Source organism: Rattus rattus, chromosome 11, assembly GCF_011064425.1.
Source record: "Rattus rattus isolate New Zealand chromosome 11, Rrattus_CSIRO_v1, whole genome shotgun sequence".
Lineage (NCBI taxonomy): Eukaryota > Metazoa > Chordata > Mammalia > Rodentia > Muridae > Rattus > Rattus rattus.
Genome location: NC_046164.1, coordinates 80698170 through 80721122, shown reverse-complemented (window position 1 = coordinate 80721122; position 22953 = coordinate 80698170).

Here is a 22953-nt window from a genome sequence, read left to right as displayed (position 1 = left end):
TTGACTTCATCAGGCATCAGGTGCATTGGTACACATGTATACATTCAGAGAAAAAGATCAGTACACTTTACTTACACATAAAATCCAAGTTTTTTCTAAAGTTTGTGTTTTGGTATAGTGCATATTGTTATTTTTCATCTTTTTATTTATGTATTGTTGCTTTAAAACCTTTTGCAAATTTCCCCTTTTGAAATATTAAGCTACTGTTTTCACTTTTTTTTTTTTTAAAGATTTATTTATTATATTTAAGTACACTGTAGCTGTCTTCAGAAACCAGAAGAGGGCATCAGATAGCATTACAGATGGTTGTGAGCCACCATGTGGTTGCTGGGATTTGAACTCAGGACCTCTGGAAGAGCAGTCAGTGCTCTTAACCACTGAGCCATCTCTCCAGCCCCTGTTTTCACTTTCTGATTTTTGGTTTTTGTTTGTTTTTTATTTTTGAGACAGGGTTTCTCTGTGTAGCCCTGGCTATCCTGGAACTTACTCTGTAGATCAGGCTGATCTCAAGATCCGTCTGCCAAATGCTGGGATTAAAGGTTTTGGCAACTACCACTAGCAACTCTTTTAACCTTTACTTGATGCATATGGGTGCTTTGCCTGTGTGTATGTCTGGGCACCATTTGCATGTAGTGATCACAGAGGCCAGAAGAAGGTGTCATATCTCTTGGGACTAGTGTCACAGTTAAGAGCTGTCATGTGGGTGCTAGGAATCAAATGAAGGTCTTTTTTTTTTTTTAATTTTATTTGATATATTTTTTTATTTACATTTTAAATGTTATTCCCTTTCCTGGTTTTCTGTCCATAAGCCCCCTGTCCCCTCCCCTTCTTCTACAAGGGTGTTCCCCTCCCCATCCACCCCCACTTCCCCCTACCCCACCCCAACATTCACCTACAGTGGGGGTCCAACCTTGGCAGAACCAAAGGGCTTCTAAACGAACGTCTTCTACAAGAGCCTCTTAATGGATGAGCCATTTCTTTTGCTCTAACATCTTAAAATATTTCCTAATACCCAATACTTTCTCCTTGTTAGGACTTGAATATGAAGTGTGCTTCACAGGCTCATGTGTTCAATTATAGTGATACTATTTTGGAAGGTTCCAGAAACTTTAAGAGATAAGACTTATTTATAATAAATAGGTCATTGGGGTTCTATCCTTGGTGGCTTGCCCCAGGCTCTTGGATTCTTTCTGTGTTCTTTGTGTGAAGATTCCCCTGCCACAGGCTCTGTTGCCAAATCACCTTGAGCAGAACCTTCTGAAACAACCCAAAAGAATCTTTCTTCTGTGAAGCTTCTATCAGAATTAGTTACAGTTAGAAATAACTGAGCCCTTTATGATTTCTGTATAAAGATGCTGGGACCTGGGCTGGAGAGATGGCTCAGCCATTAAAGGCTAGGTTCACAACCAAAGATGCTGGGACCTTGGATCCTTAGATATTAATATGAGGGAATTAAATACAGTCTTATCTGGAGCTTATTTTCTTTAGAGACCATTTCAACAGTCTTGGCTCTTAAAAGTTACCATGGTGTTATAGACAATTACCAACTGCCCATTGGTGTTTTGATATTTTTGTTTTTCGGTTTTTTCAAGGCAAGATTTCTCCGCGTAGCCCTGGCTATCTAGAAATTTACTCTCTAGACTAGGGTGGCCTTGAACTCAGAGATATGCTTGCCTCTGCCTCCCAAGTGCTGGGATTAAGGGAATGTGCCACCATTGCCCAGCTGATTTCATTTAACTCTGTAACTTAGTCTTAATTTTATCATTTTTTATTCCCTTCTTCCCCATCAACAACACCTGTCAAAACTGACTTTACTATTAGTCACCAACCAGAGGCCTTTCCCCTCTGTGGCGCTTAGTTTAGTTTGTATCTGTGAGAAATATTGTTCAAGTATGTCAAAAATATACACTGGAGGAAAAAGAACCCAGCATCTTCAAAGACTGCTGTGAGAACTGATATATCCACATGTAGAGATGCTCTTCTCATTCTGCACAAAACTAAGTGGATCAAGGGCAACATAAGACCTGAGCCCCCAAAACTGCTTAAAAAATGTATATGCTTCAGTTTATAAGCACAAGTAAAGACTTTCTGAGTGAGATTTCCAGTAGCACAGGAAATAAGGTTTAACAATCAATACATGGGATTTAATGAATCAAAGGCTTCTGTACAGTAGAGAAGAAACTGTGTATCAGTAGTCCACAGAATGGAAAGATGAATGTAAATTTGTTGCAATTTTAGAAAGGGGGTGAAAGATTGGTCTTTCCAAAATAGTGTGTTTTAGGTGTTTCTGTATTGGATTGTTGTAGGTGGATGTCAATATGCAGCTGAGGGCTGGCACCAGTTAAGTCAAGGCCATGTTTGGACAGTGAAAAAATAAGGTGGGGACAAAGCTTTTGTAACGTGGGAGAGAAGGGGAAGGATGACCCAGATCCGTGTGGTCTTGAGTGGCCAAGGTAGCTGGGATGGATTTCTGTGGGCAAATTTATCTTATCTAGGTAGGCGGTTTATATCCTTATCAGTTGGTTGTGAGTTTATTGCGTGGATGTATTGTGGATTGAGAATGTGACATATAAGTCTGATTGTTGGATTACAGTTTTTCGAGTCTTGATATTAACAGGTGGTTGGGCGTTTATAACATAACTACTAGGGGGCAGATGTTGGGAATGTAAACAGAGCAGTGGTAGAGAGTTGCGAGAGGGTAGCCGCTGCTGGGTCCAGGGGGCGGATGATGCTAGAAATGTGAACAGAGTCCACAGTAAGAAAGCTGTGAGATAGGTGGTCTCTGTATGAAACTGGTGTGGCCCGCCTGGGTCAGAGAGTACTTTGGGGGCAGCGTGGAGCCGCTGAGATAAATTAGTGCTAGTTCCAATGGCCCTCGGGAGCTGGAACCAGCGAGAGTGAGACTGCCAGGGTACACTCAGGAACTGGCTATGACCTTTTCTATTGTTACAGATTGTTGTGGATTTTCTAGACTCCACTTGTAGTCTGCCTGTGCAAAGGCCAGCTGAGATTGGTCTCATGGGGTCCAGTCTTTAACCGTCAGGCAGCAGAGCAGGCTGTGGGTCAGCAGCAGTCTTCAATGAAGAAGTTTCAGAGACCGGTCCTGCAGAGTTCATGGTCCGCAAGACTCAATGGGAAGTGGAGCTCCCTACGTCACAGTGGTTTACAATAGTCTGGGTTTTGTGAGCTTGTGACCTAAAAAGTGAGTTCATGCAGCCACCTTATTTCTTATTTGACAAAGCAGTAAGTTTCAGGATACTTAAGAGTTTAGTTCTGGTTTTCTTTGAAGCTTGTTTACTAACTCATTTTTCAAGACCAAAACTCCCTACAGTCTATGAAGAGAAGTTTTTTTCTCCACATACCTCTCACTAGCACATAGGGCCAATCACTTGGACCTACAGAGGAGATCATGTTCACCTCAGAGTTAACATACATTCACTGCTGAGCAAATGAAAGACACTGTAAGCAATGTTAACCCTTTGTCCAGATGTGATGTCACATGCCTTTCATCCTAGCATTTCCCTGGAGGCAAAGGTAAGCAGATCTCCATGACTCAGGTGCTATCCTGATTTACATAGTGAGTTCCCAGCTGGCTAGAGCTAAATAGTGTCTCAAAAAAGATGCTTCCAATGTAGGAAGAACAATGGGCAGAATTCTGAAAGTACCAAGATCCTGACCCCTAATTCCAACACTGATTTAGGTACTGCTGCAAAGGGCTTTACAGATAGTTTAGTGGGCCTAAAGATAGAAAAATTATCCTGAATTATTTATGTAAACCCAATTTAGTTGCATGAATTCTTAAAGCAGATGCTTCCTAGCTGGTGGGAAAAGAGGTAATCAGATTCTAAGCTCACTCCACAGGGTAAAGCCAGGGTGTGAGGGAAGCCTCAGAACTGACCACAGGTCCCACACTCAAAACAACACCTCAAGCCTACAACGTGATGCGTAAGGCAATTCTTTCAACTGCCTCCAGTAACTGTAGACTGGTTTACAGGAGAAGTCAACAGAGCTACCAGTCTTGTGTTTCACAGAACTGAGACAGCATTGTGCTGTGTAGTACACTAGACTTGTGGTAGCTTCTTAGACAGAGTAGTGTGAATGAAAATGTCCCCCACAGGGTAAGATGTTTGAACTCTTGGTCCCTGGTTGGTGCTGTTTGGGGAGACTTAGGAGGTACTGCCCTGTTGAAGGAATTATGTCATCGAAGGTGAGATTTGAGAGTTTAAATATTCTATATTGTATTCCTTTCTCTTGTAATTTATAGACACGAGCTCTTAGCTATTGCTCTAATCTTACTTGCTTCTGCGCTGCTATCATGAATTCTTATCCCTTTGGAACCATAATCCAGAATAAACTCTTTACTTGCCTTGATCATTCTATTTTATCACAGCAACAAAAACATAATACTTGTAACTGCAGGAACGACAACCAACAAGTACCAACTCTGAGCACAGAATCAAAGGAGGGTCAGAACCGTTTATAATGTGTGTGTGTGTGTGTGTGTGTGTGTGTGTGTGTGTGTGTGTGTGTGTGTATGTGTGTGTATGTGTGCGTGTGTGTGCGTGCATGCATATGTGTGTGTGTGTGTGTGTGTGTGTGTGTTGAATGATTGATTGCTGGGAATCCTGCCATTAGCAGATCTTGGAAACTGCCTTTGTAGTTAACATTTCACCACCCTTTAATTTTGTGAGGCCAGGGCCATTGAGGAGACATTTAACGTATATAGTGAGAAATACATATGTAAATTTAAAATTTCTAGGATCCATAGGAACAAGTAAAAAGAAAGGTAAAATTTACATGCCCATGATTTCAGCAGATAGTGAATATAAAAACAACTTACACAGTACTGAATCTCTCGTAAGCCACTCTGTTTCAGGCATTCCTTCATGTACATTTTGGCTAGGGTTGCCAAAACCTTAACAGCAGGAGCTGGAGAGCTGGCTTACTGGGTAAGGGTACTGGCTGGCAATTCAGAGTGCTCAGGTTGGACCCTTGCAGCCACATGACTGCTAATAACCATCTGCAGTTCCAATTCCAGGGGAACCCTGCCCTCTTGACAGTACTAGGCAGGCAAGTGGTACACAGGCATACATGAAGGTAAAACACCCATCTTCATAAAGCAAAACCCCACAAAAACCCAAGATCAGTATTTATAAATGAAGCAAGGTGGTTTCCTGTTGGCTCATTTACAATGAGGCAAACTTTTTGAGGAAAAGTAGAGGGGCATAGGTAGACAGAGAAAGTGAGCTGGCCACTGTTTATTCCCATAGGGCATTGCAAAGAAAAATGGTGAGAAGGCATGGGCTGGAGGTAGGAATCCAAATAGGACCAGCAGAGGAAAGGGGAGAATCCAAGGGTTCTATAAACCATCCAACCCAGCTGGGTGTGGCGGTGCACTACACATCTTTAATCTCAGAGGCCACAGGCAGGTAGATCTCAGTTTGAGACCAGGGCAGTTAACAAAAAACAAAACAAAACAAAACAAAAAAACACTGTCTCAAAACAAACAAAAACCAAAACCAACCAAAGCCAAACCAAACAAACACCCCCTTCTCCCCCAAACCATCCAACCCAGAGTCAGTTTACTGAACTTGAAGTCTGAAGGCCCCACCCTCATAGACGAGAAAAAGCTTTGACTTTATCTAGTATTCAGTCTCTTGTTTTTACCAGACAATCATTTGTTCATTTGTTCAGTTATTTGTCCATCCCAGAAACTGAGCTTGGGGATTCCTAGGCGATCTCTATCACCCACCCATTACATTCAACCAGGAAATCATTGCTAGACCTTTGAAGTGCAAGTTGGGATACGCTCGCTCTAGAACTGAGCTTCGTGGGAACGGGCTGGCTTCCGCATAGCTACCTCAGGTAAGAAGGCTCCTCATCTTGGTATTTCAAACTCAGCCACCATCATTACGCACTGTGCTGCAGCCTAGGTGTATTTTATCCTAGACTGAGATCATGAGGCAGCAGGTGTGGTGCAGGCCTTGAGTCCCAGCACTAGGGAGTCAGTTTTTGGGTTTACACAGTGTAGTCATTGTTCACAATGGCAATGCACTCCATTTAATTTAAAAAGAAAACAGCACAAGGTTATTTTAAGCCATTGGACATGAATAATTAATTTTTAAAATTAGCCGCATTGGATGTTGATATACAAGGGGAAAGTGGGGGTTGGAAGTGAGGGTCCCTTTCAGAAATTCCTCTTAGCAAACCTTTCACATTACATATAGAAAATGTCTGAAAGAATGATGACTAAACTCAAGATGAATCTTTGTTAAAAACAGGTTAGAAGTCTCCATGTTTTGCACGTATATAATACTGTGTTTCACAGTAAACATCAGAATCAGAATCCATAGCAAAAAATCACTCATCCAATTCCAAATTGAGCAAAGCAATCAAACCTGCTTTAAAAAGTAGCTGTGAGGCAAATATGGATTTCATCTGCATTTTAAGAAATTGAATGTTCAGAAACCCATTTTACAAAGGAATCTTTGAGCAAGCAACATATATGCATAACATTACATCTGTGACTACAGAAGTGGATAAATTCTATTTCATCCAAGTTTGGGTACAGATTTCTGTGAGCTCTCACGCCTGTAAAAAATGTCTTGGCTGTAGACACGCTTCTGACCCAGAGCAACAACACAACCCCCAATGCATGATAAGTATCTGTGTACATAATTTCACAGGATATCAAAAATTGCTATAAAACGAGGGCATTATTACAATTTAAAGGAAATGATGCAGATAAATCTATTTTAATGGATAAGCTTAGTAGATGCAAAATAAGTATGTCAGTGCTTCATTATTTATTCCTTTCAACTTGCCAAAATTAGAGTGGAAAAATGCACACTATCTACCCTAACACTGTATACAAAGAAGTGAAAAAATTGTTTTCCTAGCCATGTTTGTACCTTGGAAAAACTTAGTCCTACGTGTAACCGATTTCAAAGGCTCTGTTGTATTCCTTCAGTTGCACCACATAATCTTATCTGCACTACTGTTAGGCGTTACCTAGGTAATTCAGTGCTCACCACTGGACGCAGTTCACAATTCCCTTTTAAATGAACCATCTCCTTTCATTGTAAACTCAATAATTTCATTTAAAAACTATATTAGACTAAACAGGCACATCTGATACTGCTACCCAATCAGAAGAGTATGCTATGGTATACGCTATATAATATATGTCCATCTATCTATCTATCTATCTATCTATCTATCTATCTATCTATCTATCTATCTATGGTGATGAAAGGACTACTTGTAGGAGTCAGTTTTATTTTTGGCTACATGGTCTCCTAGGGGTGGATCAGTGGGTGTTGCACATGATCCCCAAGCAACACCAGGTAAGTACTGAGTTGCTTTTAAAGTAAATATTAGTTTGCATTTGCTAGAATTTTCATAAATCACACATTGCAATCTCTTGGTTGAGTTTATCAAGGGAATGTAATTACTATGTTGGTACAAATATAGTATGGTCTTTTTTCTCTTTTAGGATCCATGATATGGTTACAACACGGTAGCTTCGTGGCTGTTCTTTTTTAATGCATCCACATTTGAAGGATGTTTGGGGTTTTCTAGCTTATAAGCATAACTGGTAAATACAGAGCTGAATGATTAGTGTTAATTTAGGTGCCCATTCAAAAAATGCACAAAACCTACGATGGGGTAAAATTTTGTTTCACAGAGACATGACATGAGCATGTTCATAGCACATGGGTCGGTCCTATGTACTCCAAGTGGGTGTTCATCTTCCCCATCACTCTCTGGTTCTGTCTCACAGTGACGTAATCTCGGTAACTAGATGGCAGAGTCTAAACACTGCTGAGGGTGTTGGGGGAAGATGGGACCTCAGTACTTCTGGAAGGTAGTCCTGTGATTTACTACACCATTGCATTCCATCTTCCCCTATGGCCACCCTGGAGACAGGCGATGCTCTTCTGCTACAGCCATAGAGGAGTAATGAAGCCCTCCGACGGCTCACCTAAGCTAGTATTTGCTCGCTTGCAGTTTGAGCCCAGGTCTGTTAGCATCTCGTCGTTTTCTGTCATTCTCACTCATGGGTTGGTCTGTGTCGCTGGTCAGTGGCGCCAATGTGGTGAGCCTCCAGCTCTTAGAATCTTCAGGCTTCATTCTGAGCTAAGTTTTTGCGTTAGGCAGGCTCCACCTGCTCAGACTGGCGTTAGAGGACAGGGGTGTCCATAGAAACAGCTAGGGGGTTCTGGGTTTCAGAGTGAGTGTGTTCCCATAGTCCTTGTGGGCCTAGCATTAACAATGTTTATACAAAATTGGTTTCAGTAGGCACAGTTGTTGAGTTCTTAAAGTCAGTTTCAAAATCAAGGTTTTAATTTCAAAACCAACCCACAAGTAAAGGACACTGACAAAGCATATTTAAGTAGGTGGTAAGCCTGTGCCAGCCTTTAACCGGCCGGCTGCTTTCCCAACCTCTCTTTGAGACCAGTGGAATCGGCTTCCCTATCTTGCCTTCCGTTGCCACTAGGGGGCGAGCGCCTCTCAGATTTTCCTCGGGACTCGGCCAAGGCCCTGGAGTGACTCGATCTTTCTGTGGAAAGAAGTTTGAGTTTTGGTACCCTTGCAAGGAATTCCAACCCAGATGTTAGATATTTTCAGTCTATTGATTTGCTAAAAAGCTTTGGTCTTGGGATTTTGTATTTTAACTGATTTTAGGTGCTTTAAAACTCTCATAACAGCTTTTTGAAAATGATTAATTTTATCCTTTCAAAATTTCATACGTTTAAATAATGCACTTTTATCATATCTATCTACCATTATTTCTCTCCAACTCTCCCTAGTGGCTTTCACCCTATCACCCTACTCCTCTCCCTGAGCTTACTCTGTCCATATGCAATGGGTGTGGGTCTGAAGAGGGTTCCTACCTTAGTAGCCATCAGCCGCTGTTAACTCCCTCGCCGATGTGGGACTCGGGGGTGTCTCCCTGATTCATGCTGGAACTTTTACTGGCTTAATCTTGTGCAGCTCTTGCACAGTATCATCCCACAGCTGCTGTGAGCTGACGTGCTTGGCTGCCATGGCATGTCCAGAAACCAACATCTCCCAGCTCTCCTGGCAACCCTTACCTTATCTGTTCGCTCTTCTGTGCTGGTCCCCTAGCCCTGGACGGAGGAGGCTAAGATAAACCATTCACCCACAGCTGAGTCTAAGACTGCATCATCCTTGGCACTTGGTGGACAGAGCGCCTCCATTTACCACTACTCACTGCAGAAAGGAAGCCCAGTGGAGAGCAGCGCAGATCTGTGGTTTGGGATTGTATCCTCTTGGCTGACTTTTTTCTTTAATGAGTGTGGACTGGCCCTCCTTATCTCAGCTGCCTAGATTTGGTGTGATGTCGTTTTGTCAAATATTAGAATAGCCGCACGTTTATGTTTCTTAGTTCCATTTCCTTGGCGTTCCCTTTTTCATGAATGCATTCCTTTATCCTGTGGTACTGTTGTCCCTCCTACCACCTACTTGACCGAGTGTTCTGAGTGTTCTGTGGAGCCCTGGCTGTCCTGAAACTCTCTTTGTAGACCAGGCTGGCCTCCAACTGAGATATCTTCCACCTTTTGCCTCCCGAGCGCTGCAATTAAAGGTGTGTGCCCCCACACCCAGCTTGATACTGTTTTTGTTTTTTGTTTTTTTTTTTTTTTGATACTGTTTTTACTTGATGGTAAGGTGTGTTTATTGGACTGCAGTATTCCTTCCGTATCCTCTGCAGAGCTGGCTTTGTGCTCATGTCTTCCTTTAATATGTTTTTTATCATAGAAAGTTTTAGAAAATATTTTATATTCTTTAATTAGCTTACAAACTAGTGGACTTCCACAAGGCTTCTCCTAGCCTCCTTCTCTCCCTGTTCTCCCATCCCCCCGTTCCCATCCTCACTTAAAACTGTAGCCTGGACAGTCTCCCTGTTCTTTTATGTTATCCAAGGCCCATTATCTCCCTGATTATATTTAAATTTTTCTTTTTGAAACAGGATCTCATTAAGGAGCCCTAGCTGGGCTGGAACTTGTTCTATAGACCAGGCTGGCCACAAGCTCAAACAGATCCTCCTGTCTTTGCCTCCCAAGGGCTAGATTAAAGGTATGGGCCACCGCACTGGGCTTAGTGGTAGTTTTGTACTTGACTCATAAAGTCACAGATTTCCATATGGCTTTTATGTTCATCCTTCATTCTGGTGAACGTTTAAGAGTCTGCTTCAGGACCCTGAGAAACCAGTGTCATTCAGGGGGTTGTGCAGGATGGCCATACTAGGAGGGCTTAGGTCTTAGGAGGGAAGCTTCCAGAGTTCCTTCCTGCCCACCTCTGCAGTCAGTGGAGCCAGGATGCTCTGTGGAAGGACCTGCTGACTGCAGTCAGTGTGTGTTGCTCTCGGGTTTTGTCTTCAAGCAGAGCTGCCGGGGATGGGGATAGCTGAAGTTGCTGGGACAGAAGGAGAGTGGCAATGCAAATACCTCTGGGAGGCCCGGTGGAGTCCAGAGTTTGAATGTGTGGAAATAGTGGCTTTCACAAGGAACATTTCTCTAGCAGCAGAGGAAATTAGGCAAGCAGTTTCTTCAGGAGAAGCAGAAGCAAGTGGAAAGTGATTTGCCTTACTTTCCTCTTTCTCTCCCGGGAGGAGGATGATCCTGCAAGAACTGGCTAAGAGGGCGTTGCTTGTCCTTCCCTATTTCTAGAGATCCCACCCTCCGCCCGCTGTCCACTAGAGTTTCTGTTTGGCAGGTTGCTAGCTGGTGGGAAGGGCTGGAGTTCACAGGAGCCCACCAGGTCTCAGACCGGGAGATGCATCTCTCTGAGCTCAGGGTCACCTCCATCATCAACGCTTTGAGTGGGATCAGGGTGAACACTCGGGCAGAAGCAGAAGACCTTAAACAAATGCCACTTTCCTCCCAGGCAGAGTAAAAGGTCTCTTCACAAACAGAAGTGAATGTTGCTGCAATCTTTTTAACAGTGCACCCATTAGGATACAGTCGTCTAGGATGGTTTTCTGGGAATCTTATTGAGAGGGCATGGTTTACTTTGGCAGGAAATTTGGGCTCGGCCGGTATCCACCATCTGTGCTATGTACTGTGCTAGACACCGAGGAGTCCCAGGGAGCCAGGCAAACAGCTCCCTATCAGCTCTACCTCGCAGAACTTGCTACAAGGATGGGAACTCTCCTTGTTTGTGGGATCCAATGTGGGCAGCAGCCAGAGCCAGAGCCAAATCCAGATTATTGAATGTCCAGATTGTTTGCAACCAAGAGGTTGAATTTCCCATTCTAATTAATTTTAATTATGTTTAAATAGCTACTCTTAGTTCATGCCCATGGCACAGCATTGTTATAATAAAATTCTATGTGGGGAATAAAATAAATGTACTTCCCTGTCCTTCTGGCATCCCATGTTACAATGATTGGACATAATATTCCTGTTTCCCAGCATGAAGTAAAAAAAAAAAAATAGGATTGCTGTTTGCTTCTGCCAGGTGTGACTTTCCAAGCTCTCTGTATTTTATTTTCCCATGGCCTCAGAATATCCCAAGGGGCATGTGTGTACGTTGTATGTACTAGTGACTAATCGTTATGGTGAGACTTTTAATGCTCAGTAGAATCCTGCTGACATTATCATGTGTCAGGCTGCCCACTGGGTCCTTGCAGCTTCCACTAGATGGGTGATCTCTTTTCTCTCAGGAGCAAGGGTAATAAACTCCTTTGTCACGTGTTATTGTCATTGCTGCCACAAAAGCATTGCATTTTTCTCTGTACTTGTCCCGTGCAGGTGCTCCTCCGATGACTGCATATCAGTGTCCACAGGGAGGTGTTCTGATCCTTCAGATGATAAGAGAGCTGGTTGATCCCTGGGTGAGGCTCTGTAAGGGAGGCAGGGCAGTGAGAAAGGCTGAGTGATCAGCTGGGGCAGAGGTCAGGCCATTGTGGATATTCTGGCAAAATCTGCCTCGTCCTCAGTATGACTTTGTTTGCAGCCACAGTTCTTATTACACAATATTGAGACTAACAGAAAAACCAATTCTAGGATACGATTTAGGAAACACGAATAACAACTTTATTCTGTGTGAAACTGAAGTCAGGTGTGATGGCTTACAGGACACAGGGGAGAATTCTGGAGGGCTTTGTGGTCCCGTTGCAAGTTTGAAAGCTGAAGTCTGTTTTGACTTGTGATTGACACATAGGTTTGGTACCTGTTGATGGGACACAGCGTGACATTCTAGTGCAGGTATAACATGTATAAGGATCAGATTACGTCTCAGACATTTGTCACATCTGGGCTGGGACCATTCAAACTGCTCTTTCCTGGCTATTTTGAAATGGTCGCATTTGTATGCTTGTCACATTGTGGATGTTGTCGTGAGCAGGAGAGAACTAACTTTATTCTAAGGTTAGGTAAACGGTTTTATTTAATCTAATGCAGGCCCTCTCTGGGCTGAAATTTCTCCTTCCGTTTCTGAACCTTTCTTCAACTGGGAAGATGAATTCTTGACATCTTGAGCTGTGTATCATTTGACACTTGGCCGAGACTTCAGAACTAGTCACAGTAGTCTAATAAATACGGCAGTGCTGGAGCTTTTCTGTATTGCTTTCCCACCCAAAACACGGCTTCTCCTACACCTGGTGTCCCATCTGAGTGATCAGCGTCAGTTTGCTTTCCGTTGTTACGACAAACGTCAGGACAAACTCAACTCGAGTGCGGAGAGAGCTGATCCAGTTTCCACATCCTTACCACAGGCAATTGTGAAGGGAAGACAGGGCAGGAGCTCAAGGCAGCAATCTGGAGGCAGGGACCAAAGTGGTGGCCATGAGGAGCACTGCTTACTGGCTGCCTCTGTGGCTTACCCAGTTAGCTTTTTTTAGATAACCTAGGACCACTTGCCCAGGGTTTGCGGCAACCATAGTGGGTTGGGCCCTCTCATATCAATCACTAATCAAGGAAATGTCCACAGACTTGTTTACAGGCCACTCTGGCGTAGGCATTTTCTTTCTTTCTTTTCTCTCTCTCTCTCTCTCTCTTTCTTTCTTTCCTTTCTTCCTCCTCCTCCCCTCCCTCCCCTCCTTTCTTTCTCTCTCTCTTTCTTTTCTTTTCCCTTTTATTGGATTTTTTAAAATTTACATTTCAAATGTTATTCCCTTTCCCAGTTTCCCCGGACATAAGCTCCCTATTCCATCCCTCTCCCCTTCTTCTATAAGGGTGTTCCCAACCCCCATCCACCTCCCTTACCAAACTCCCCAACCGACATTACTTGACACTGGGGGTCCAACCTTGACAGGACCAAGGGCTTCTCCTTCCTTTGGTGCCCAACAAGGCCTCCTCTGCTACATATGCAGCTGGAGCCGTGGGTCAGTCCATGTGTAGTCTCTGGGTAGTGGTTTAGTCCCTGGGAGCTCTGGTTGGTTGGCATTGTTGTTCTTATGGGGTTGCAAGCTCCTTCAGCTCTTTCAGTCCTTTCTCTGATTCCCCCAAGGGGGTCCTGTTCTCAGTTCAGTGGTTTGCTGCTAGCATTGACCTCTGTATTTGACATGCTCTGGCTGTGTCTCTCAGGAGACTGCCAGCATGCACTTCTTAGCTTCATCTTATTTAGTGTTGGTGACTGTATATATACAGGGTCACCTGTGGGGCAGGCTCTGAATGGCTATTCCTTCAGTCTCTGCTCCAAACTCTGCCTCCATATCCCCTCCTGTGGATATTTTTGTTCCCCCTTTTAAGAAGGAATGAAGCATCTGCACTTTGGTCATCTTTCTTGAGCTTCGTGTGGTCTGTGGATTGTATCTTGGGTAATGCCAGCTTTTGGGTTAATATCCACTTATCAGTGAGAGCACACCATGTGTGTATTTTTGCCTATGAATTTCATGACGTCTTTGTTTTTGACAGCTGAGTAGTACTCCATTGTGCAGATGTGGCATTTTCTTATTGAGGTTCCCTCTTCCCAGATGACTCCAGTTTGTGTCAAGTTGGCTAAAAACTAGCCAGCCCACCCATTCTTACCTCTGAGAGCTTTCCTTCTTCATCTGTTTAAGCTCAGACGCACACCATTTACGCACATTGCCCAACCAGTCATGAGTCACAGGTACTCTGGGACACCTCTCATGTAGAAACACAGTCACAGCTCTTTACCATGTCCCTGTTTCCCAGACCATTCTGTGCTCACCTGCTGCAACTTCCTCACACACAGTATTGTAAGCAGGGCTTGGTTCCACCCAAGTGACATGGTTTTGAGTATTCATCTTCATGATTTGAAGCCATCAACTCTACATTAACTCTACTGCCTCAACTAAACCCAGACACTCACTAGAGGCGTCACGTTATAAGGGATATAACTTGAAAACAGGAAAGTGATTGGCTCAGATCATAATGTTTCTTATCTAAATGTAACTTTAGAGATACTATTAATTTCTTATACATCTCAGGGGTGATATACTGGGTTTTTGTTTGTTGTTTTGTTTTGTTTTTGGTTATTGTAAACGGTATTACTTTGACCATCAAGGATGTCTCTTTTGGGGAAATAGCTTGTCCTGTCTGAGCCTTAGAAGTCCACATTTGTAAGTGGGTAAAATAAATCCTTATGGATAGACAGGTTCCAGCTTGGTGCAGCTCTTTCTTTTTATTCTAATCTCCAAGCATGTCTAATGATAGGTCTCACTAAGTGTAGGCTAGAAGATATCTGGAGAGATGGTATGTTGGTGCCAGCTCCGGTGGCCAGCACAGATATTAAAACTTAGATCTGGTTTGAGCTAGTCAATCCCTGGGTCAGGTCTTCAGTTTCAATGCCAAGCCCAGATACAGGCAGATCCATCTCTTGTTTCCTGCCTAAGGAGGACAAACCTTAGGAGCTACCCCAGTGGCTGTAGTCTCAGCTTTGAACTATCCTAGCTTTCCGACTATGGGCTGGCAAATGGACCCCAGAAAGCAGGAGACCGTTACCTTTTGAACCACTTGAGAACAGAGATGTCAAGGTGCCTACAGATAGAGTAGGTCAAAGGTAATTTGGCCTTACCCCACCATTGGCTAAGTCATTCTTTAACAGAACCTATCTTCATTCATGATTTAAGGCCCGGTGCTCTAGAAAGGGAACAGCAGCGTGGGGTGGAGGGTGGGGAGGGGGGATATCTATGTCCTGAGGGCAGTAGTTTAGGACTATGCCAGCCTCAGGAAAGATAGGGTCAGGCTGCTGTTGATCAGGGCTCTTCCTCTTGGGCCCCATTTACCTCAGTTGTTCCCTGCCTATAGTGACATGCATGCTGAAAACAATTTAAAAACAGTTTTAGGGACTTTTCAGGTTTCGTATGCTTGTGGAAGACTGCATTAAATATGTCAGCCCATTCTCCTCAGCTTTTCACAGAGACATGTGGAGCTCCATGGGGGGACAAGATGTATGACTTTTCCTGAGACTTTTGGCCTCATTCCTCTTTTGTATTGTGCATAATGAGCTTTAGGAAATGTGGCTTAAGGGTGACTCCCTGTGACCTTGACCAAGGCTCTCTTCTTCCTTGGCCTTAGTTTCACTACCTGAAATCAGAGACCACACCCATTTCCACCCTTACTCCCCGGGCTGTGCCACCCACAGCAGCATAGCAACTGTAGTATAGGCTGGGGCTTGCGGGGGGCCCATCTTTGTCTGGGATGCTAAGAGGCACTGCTGTAGCCGAGTGGTGGCTACCTCCTCTGTCTTGATCAGTACCACAAGCAAGGTCAGCGGGCCTGTGATGCAAACCTGCTCCAACCCTACTACCTGGTGTACTGCAGCGCAGTAGTCTAGGTTCAAGCTGAGAGGTCCAGGTTCCTGCTGGCCCGTGCGTCTAAAATTTCCTCACTGTCTTTCTTTGCCCAAGTTATTCTTGTTTTTCAGGTAAACTACATCCTTAGTGACCTCCTGGCTTCTTAATCCATTACTTTATAAACAAAAGATTCGAGTTGGGTGGTGGTGGCCCACACCTTTACTCCCAGCACCAGGGTGGTAGAGTCAGGCATATCTCTGTGAGTTCAAGGCCAGCCTGGTCCAAGGAGCTAGGACCAGGACAGCCAAGGCTACACAAAGAAACGGTTTCAAAACAAAACAACAAATCAAACAAGTCCAAACAATACTCACCCCACAAAAGCATTAAAGCATTTCCTTTCTTTTTCTTTGTTTCTGGTGTGTGTGTGTGTGTGTGTGTGTGTGTGTGTGTGTGTGTGTGTGTGTGTGTGTGTATGTTCTCTTCTATTAAGTGGGTCGCCCACTTCCAGATAGACCCTCAGGCTTAGCAGCTGGGGGCTGAGCCATCTTGCTGACCTATACTGCTCAAAGAAGGTATGAGAAATAGTTTATGTATTTTTGTTTTCTACTTTGTATTTTGAGGCTCTGTTGCTAGGTATCTACATGTTCAGGACTGTTACATTTTCTAGGAGTGTTCAGTACCTGTTCATTACATAATGCCCCTCCTAACTCCCAATAATTTGCCTGACTCTGAAGTCAGCCCTGTATGACATTAATATAGTTACTCCTGCTTTTCATTTATGTTTTCAAATTAACATCTTCATTCTCTATTTTTTGAGAGCCCGTGTTTTTGATAACAAGTAGAGGGTGCATCAAAAATGAGCGTGCCAACATGATTGAGCTGAATTAACTCTTTCCTTAAAGGTCCCATACATTCCTGTGATGGTCTGTCTTTTGATGTTCTAATGTATAGGCTTTTATTAGCTGAAGGTCAACAATTTTCTTTTAAACTTTTTAAATATTTCCCTTTTTACTATTTATTCATTCACAATTCTGTGTAGTGTGTTCAAATTTGCAGTTTGATGATATTTCCCTAGTTCCCTTCTTACCCCCTCACTTCCCCAACCCCTTTGTCCCTAACAAGTCCTCCTATTTTCATGTCTTTTTGTGCATGCATGACCCCTGCATTTCATTAGGGTTACACAGACATAGTTGGCGAGTGTTAGCTTGAGCAAGGGGTACACCATTGAGAAACACGACTCCATGTCTCCTGGTAATCATTAATTGCCTATGGCTCCTCAAGGACAGAAGAGGCAGGACTCACTCCGCATCAGCTGCAGATCCTGTGCAGGTTGAACACTGCTTCAATAGCGCTGTCATTCCAGAAGAGAGTTTCTCAGCACTCCTCTCCATTCTTGGGCTCTCTTTGTGCTCCTGCTTCTAGGGCGTTCCCTGAACTTTGGAGCAGTGCTCACCCAGCAGCCTACAACCTGTAGACAAGTCTTAGCTGGGGTTCATTCTGCTAGTGTCTGTCTTGTAATTGGTGTGATTTGCTCACTGACACTTAATGGAACTGTTGATATAGTTTGATGTTGATAGTGACATGTGTCACTGTTTTTGAATTGATTTGCTGTCCTGCTCCTTTTGTTTCTTTTTGTTTCCCTCTCTACTTGGCACCTCTGGTTTTAGGTATCTTCCATGTGTCCATTACTCATTCTACCCGCTATCTGTTTTTCAACAGTTGGTCGCGATGCCCTTGGTCTGTGGATCCTGACTGGTTGCTAGGTCCTGTCTGTTCAGTGCTAGACTTGACTCTGAACACCTAACAACCTTGCAGTCATTGGCAAGACTTTGGGGTCCCCTTAACAGTGAACTCTTGTCCTCTCATATCTCAGTTACTGGCCTCGGAACCTAACAGGTCAACTTCTGGCCTGATTAGTGTCAGTGGGATGGAACTTGACCATGCTTATAGGACTGGATTATGCCAATATATTCTAATAGGAACAACAATTGCTTAAGTTAGAAAAGTCCCAATCTATGGAAGATGCCCTCTGCCCTATACTTGCTGCCGAAATAGCTAGTTTCTCTGTTTTCAAGGGGTGGCTCCCACCTTCTCTGGTGCATAGCTCTTTTCTCTGCTTTTCTCACACCAGGGCCACTGCCTGTTCCAGGATGAGACTTTGTCCTCAGTACCAGGACAAGGAGTGGCCCCTCCTGGTGATCCCAAGGTGAGAGCTGCTGCATTCCCCTCTCCCAAGGGGAAGACTGAAGCAAGTGCAGTGATGGGAAGGGGCTCTGAAACAAAAGACAGGGTGAGGGTCCAGATCGTCACCTCCAACAGGACCAGGGAACCAGGGAGCCCAGGACACAGGGAGACTGTTATTATGGTGGGTCTGGGAAGCCTGGAACCAGCTCAGCTCCCTCCCTCCAAGCTCCCAGTCTGTGGAGAGCAGCCTACCACTTAACAGCCAGTACCAGGATTGATCACCACAAGCTTACTTTAGGAACAGATCTGGTTTGGAAGAAGCACCAAACACTGAGTGCCATGAATTCTGTTTTGCCAGCCAGTGCAGTGTGGGAAGACTTTGAGGGCAAGTAGGATGGCGTGGGGATTAGATGTGATTTGGAAGGGTTGGGAACAGGACAGTCATGATGGAGAGAACGACTTTTACCTGTAGACAAGCCACCTGCACTTCATCATCCCTGAGGCCATGAGGTTGAACTCTTAAGAAAGTCTGCTTTACTTTTGTGTTCTGAGATATACTAAATTAAATTAAATGTTTAAAAATGGAGTGAGGAAAGAAAAGAAACCTGTTTTCACTTGTTTGAATCCACAACTAAAGTCAGCAGCTGCAACAAGAAGAAAGGCTCCAGTTTCGAACAGAAGCATCTGTATGTGCTGATCAGGCTTCAAGGCCCTTTCACACTCTGGGACCAACCAACCAGGAAGAGGAGGAAGCTTGCTCTAGGCCTAACCTCCTGTCGCAGGCTATGCCTACCTCATATTGTCCTGTCCCTTTAGAAAGTGTAGGTTTGTGTGTGTGTGTGTGTGTGTGTGTGTGTGTTTTAACAGCAATCTGGCCATGTTGCTGGTGGCTTAGGAATTTGTTTCCAGCTAGTCTTTCTTTGGCTAGCATCTGTATAGATCGACTAATGGTTTATTTTAGAGTATTTGTCGCCCCAAAATTTGGTAACAGTCTCAGTGGATATAAATGTACAATGGCCTTCCTGTGAGGTGTTATAAAACTAATATTAAAAATAGCTCCTGATGCTTGCAGAAGTGGGAATTTGTGGGGGCAATTGGGAGTCCCTGGAAGGGTTAGAGAAGGGCTGTGCCTCTGTGGGTAGGAATCAGGGTGGTACCACGAAAGGAGGAGGCCTGGAAGGGGAGTGAAACTGGGGAGCCCTGAAACCACACACCCTTTTCACTCTGGGACTGGTCCACCCACTGCCCACAGAAAGCCACAGGGATAATGGCAATGAGGAAGCTCAGGCAGGTTCTAGGGAAGCAGCAGAGTGAGGCAGTGTTGGCCAAGTACACTAGCAGAGAGGCAGATGACCACCGCTGTTTGTGAGTCTGGAATACCACGTGATTGTGTGCTGGGTCAGAGCATGTGGATGATCCCGCATGGCATGTGCCTAGGAGAGGTCTCTGAGGGAGCTCAGAAGCTCACTTTGGGCACAAGGGAGTAGCGGGTTGAAGAGAGAAAAGAATTGGGACTGATTCATGAAGGAAGACAACAATAACAATAAAATAACACCCCCAAACCTTTGGACAAGTCAGATATGCTACCTCATATCTAGTTGGCTTGAGAAAACATGGGAAAGAAGAAGTGAAATTTGTTGAACTATTCCGAGATCCATGCAGTTCACTTTAGGGGACAGTTTTGGTACCAAATTATCCCTATTATGCAAATTTCCTCCCCTAGTGGCTGGTTCCTGGTTGTGCCTGGGGACCATGGTGAGCACATCTGCTTCCCTTAGTGCCGATTCACTAAGTCCCCAGGGCTCATCTGCTCTGCCCCAGGTCAAGTGCCTATGACTAAAGGGAGTTGGGCCAGAGGCTCAATGCTGTACATGGACCCACCAGACTTGTTCTTTGAGCTGGAGCTTAAGACATCCTGCCATAAACAGACACGCAGAGTCTGTAGTCACTTGGGGAGGGGTCAGGGGTCAAAGGATATCCACTTAATTGCTCCTGCACTTAGCCTTGTCAAAAGAAGCCAGGAAGACATACCAGTGAGGGTCTTCTTTCTTTTTCCTTTTTTGTAAAATCTGGCTAAGAACTTGAGACCAGCTGAACTTTGGCACTGTGTTGCTGAAGCCTGTGTCTCCTCTGTTAGGTAGGTCTGAGGTCAGAGACTACCTCTGCTGTATGACCTCTTCCTACTCATGATCGACCTTCAGGGTCATTTGCTCAGAGGTCTTCCTCAGTTGCCTTCCTCATTTGGACTCTTTTGGGCTTGTAATTGGTCTCTTATTTTGAGGATGAAATTTGAGAATGCCTGCTGAACAGGCTTTCTTCCTTCATGCACAACTATTTTCATTTCCTTTGCCAGCTCTTCATGTTCCCTTCCCCTCTCCTAGAGCTGTCTTTTCTACCCTACAGAGCAGCTGCAGGGCAGGTCATAGCTTCCATTGCAGCCTTGGGTGGACAGTGCTGCCCAAGTCCACCGACCACGCACTGGGCTCTAGAGATGTTCCACACTTGTCATACTTAAAAAGATCCAGCTCCCTACACTTGGCTCAACCATGTCCTTCTTTCCTATTTGGCTCTGGATCCTGGCCCTATGCCACTTGCCTTGTTGCTCTGGGGCAAGTCTTGGGGGTAGTGATTCTTTGTGAGTGAGAAACTGATGTGACACGCAACCTATGGATCAATACGGTGAAGACCAGACTGAGGACTGCTTTGAAGGCAGGTATTTTCCTCCCTGAGAGTGACACTGTAGCTCAAGAGGATCAGATCAGATCCACTTTTCCTTAAAAGGAGAAGGGGCTTGAGCCAGGACCGATAGCCATATCTACCGCTGCCCAGCACCATCTTTTTATGAGACTTGGCCTCCCAGCTGCTGCCTTTCATGTGTCCAATGGGGCTTGACCCTGCAACTGCCAGGAAATTGCAAAGTTTGAGGATTTATCGGTGTGGCTGGTGTTACAAGAGAGGAGAGGCTTGCTGCTTGCCCACTCCAGCTATCTGCTTAGCTATCTGAGATGGGAGTGCAGATGGACTGCTGGCTTGCCTGGTTGTCATAGAGATAAAATAAGAGGGAGAGGATAGTATATAAAAACCTCAGAGAGAACGGCATATTTGAGTGACCCAGCCGCAGTGTTCACATTTTGTCAGAGGTTACTAGCTTTAGCCTCCAGCTCTCCAGCCATTGGTGATGAGGAAAGGTTAGGTCATGTGTCCACTGTTGCATACCTTTGTTTAACCTGCAGTGCAGACATTCAAACACAGACATGGTGGTCTCCAGAATCCTGTTCTTAAGAACCAGACGATACTCTTAGGAGCATGCCAGAGGAACACTTTCTAAAGGCAAAGCACACCCAACCCCCATGTTCCCAACTGAGGAATCTGTACTCTGCTTTGAAACTGCAGTGCAACCACTGATGGTGATCTGTGGGTAGAGACAGTAACTTGATCAGGTCCCCATGTTCACAAATCACTTTTGAACCCCCAAAATGGTTAGACTGCAGTAACAGGACTCAGGGGACAGGAGGCCCTCAAAGGTAGTCACAGAAAATCGCATCATAGGATGGAGTCTCTAGGGAAACCCACTGTAGTTGGCATGTGGCCTTCTGTCTTTGTAATGTACACAACAAGCCAGGTAGAATGTCAGAGCTGTCCAGCAGGGAACGGCTGAGGCCGTGAGGGTTAGGCTATGTGCATCTGCTACTGTGGTCGCTCTGGCAGGGTGGTCACCCTTGGAAGCTGGGCTTTTGAGAGCAGCAAAATGAACGTCTTGACCTCTCACCTGATTCCTTTGTCTTCGTCTAAGCCGTTTCAGACTATTTGTGGGAAGACATTGTTCCTCTATCCAGACAACTGCGACCCCAGGCTCAGGAGAGAGTCACAGCTCTAACTGGCCCTCAGTGAACCAGCATTGACTGATTATTTGCTTCATGTACTGGAGGGCTGGCTGCACACACACCTCACGGCTGGGGCTGGGGGTTGTCCCATGAATCCTTTCCTCTCCAGAATATTCAGTAAGTGACCTCTGGAAGCTGCAACTGAGCAATAGGGGTGAGATAGGGTAGGGTTTGAGGTGCTTCTGAGATACTAGTTCTGGGGCACCATCCCCAAACTCGGAAGGGCTGTAGTCGACAAACTGAAGGCTGGGCCTCTTGTGTGCTAATCTGAGAGTGGGTTTGCCCAGGGTGGAGGTTAATGGTAGAATAGAGAAGCCAAAGGGTACGGGGCTGCTAAAAGCAGTGTTACTCTAGGGGCCATGGAAATCCCTTTGGGTTTCCTGGGAGGTGGTATGTGTGCTGGGGAGGGAGTAGCCTGGGAAAAGACACGAGGCGGATGCTGTGTGGCAACAGCAGCATTTGACCTCACCTCTGCATGGGGGCCATGCCAGTTGGTTGCTGCTTCGGGTACTGGTGCAGAGAAAGAGCCAGAAGTTTCCAGAATGATGGAGGAACACGGAGTTCCCACTTTGGTCATCTGAGAACTTCCTCCAAGCCTTTCACTAATTGCTCAATTTTCTATCTCTTTTGCTCCTAGCTCTGTGTCTTAGCTGAAGCCATGACAAAAGGCAACTTTCAGAAACAGCCAGAGTTTTGTTTCTTCCTTTTTATGAGACAGGGTGTTAGGTATTCAAGGCTGCCCTTGAACTCCCTAAGGAGCCAAAGTCCTCCTTCAACTCCTGCCCCTTCCTCAGAACACTGGGATTACAAGTGTTTCCCACCACACCCAGTGTGTGGGGATTGAACCCCAGGGCCTTGGGCATTTGAGATGAGCAATCTACCAGCTGAGCCATATCCCTAGTGCCCAAGGCGTTGTTTCCTGAGAATCAAAACGGTTTCAAAGAAGGCAAGGACGTTTAGCCGAGGAGTCACAGAACTTCCACATCATTTTTCTGCTGATAGAAATCTGAATTCTGCTGATCAAAATATGCCTGAGAAGTACTGGAAATAGGGCCAGGGGTCTTGGACCTCCTCCTATCCCTCAGAGCTCATTCCAGGCTCCCACAGAGAAAAGAGCCCAGTGTTCACATTTACACACTCCTTAGAAGTGAAGTCTGG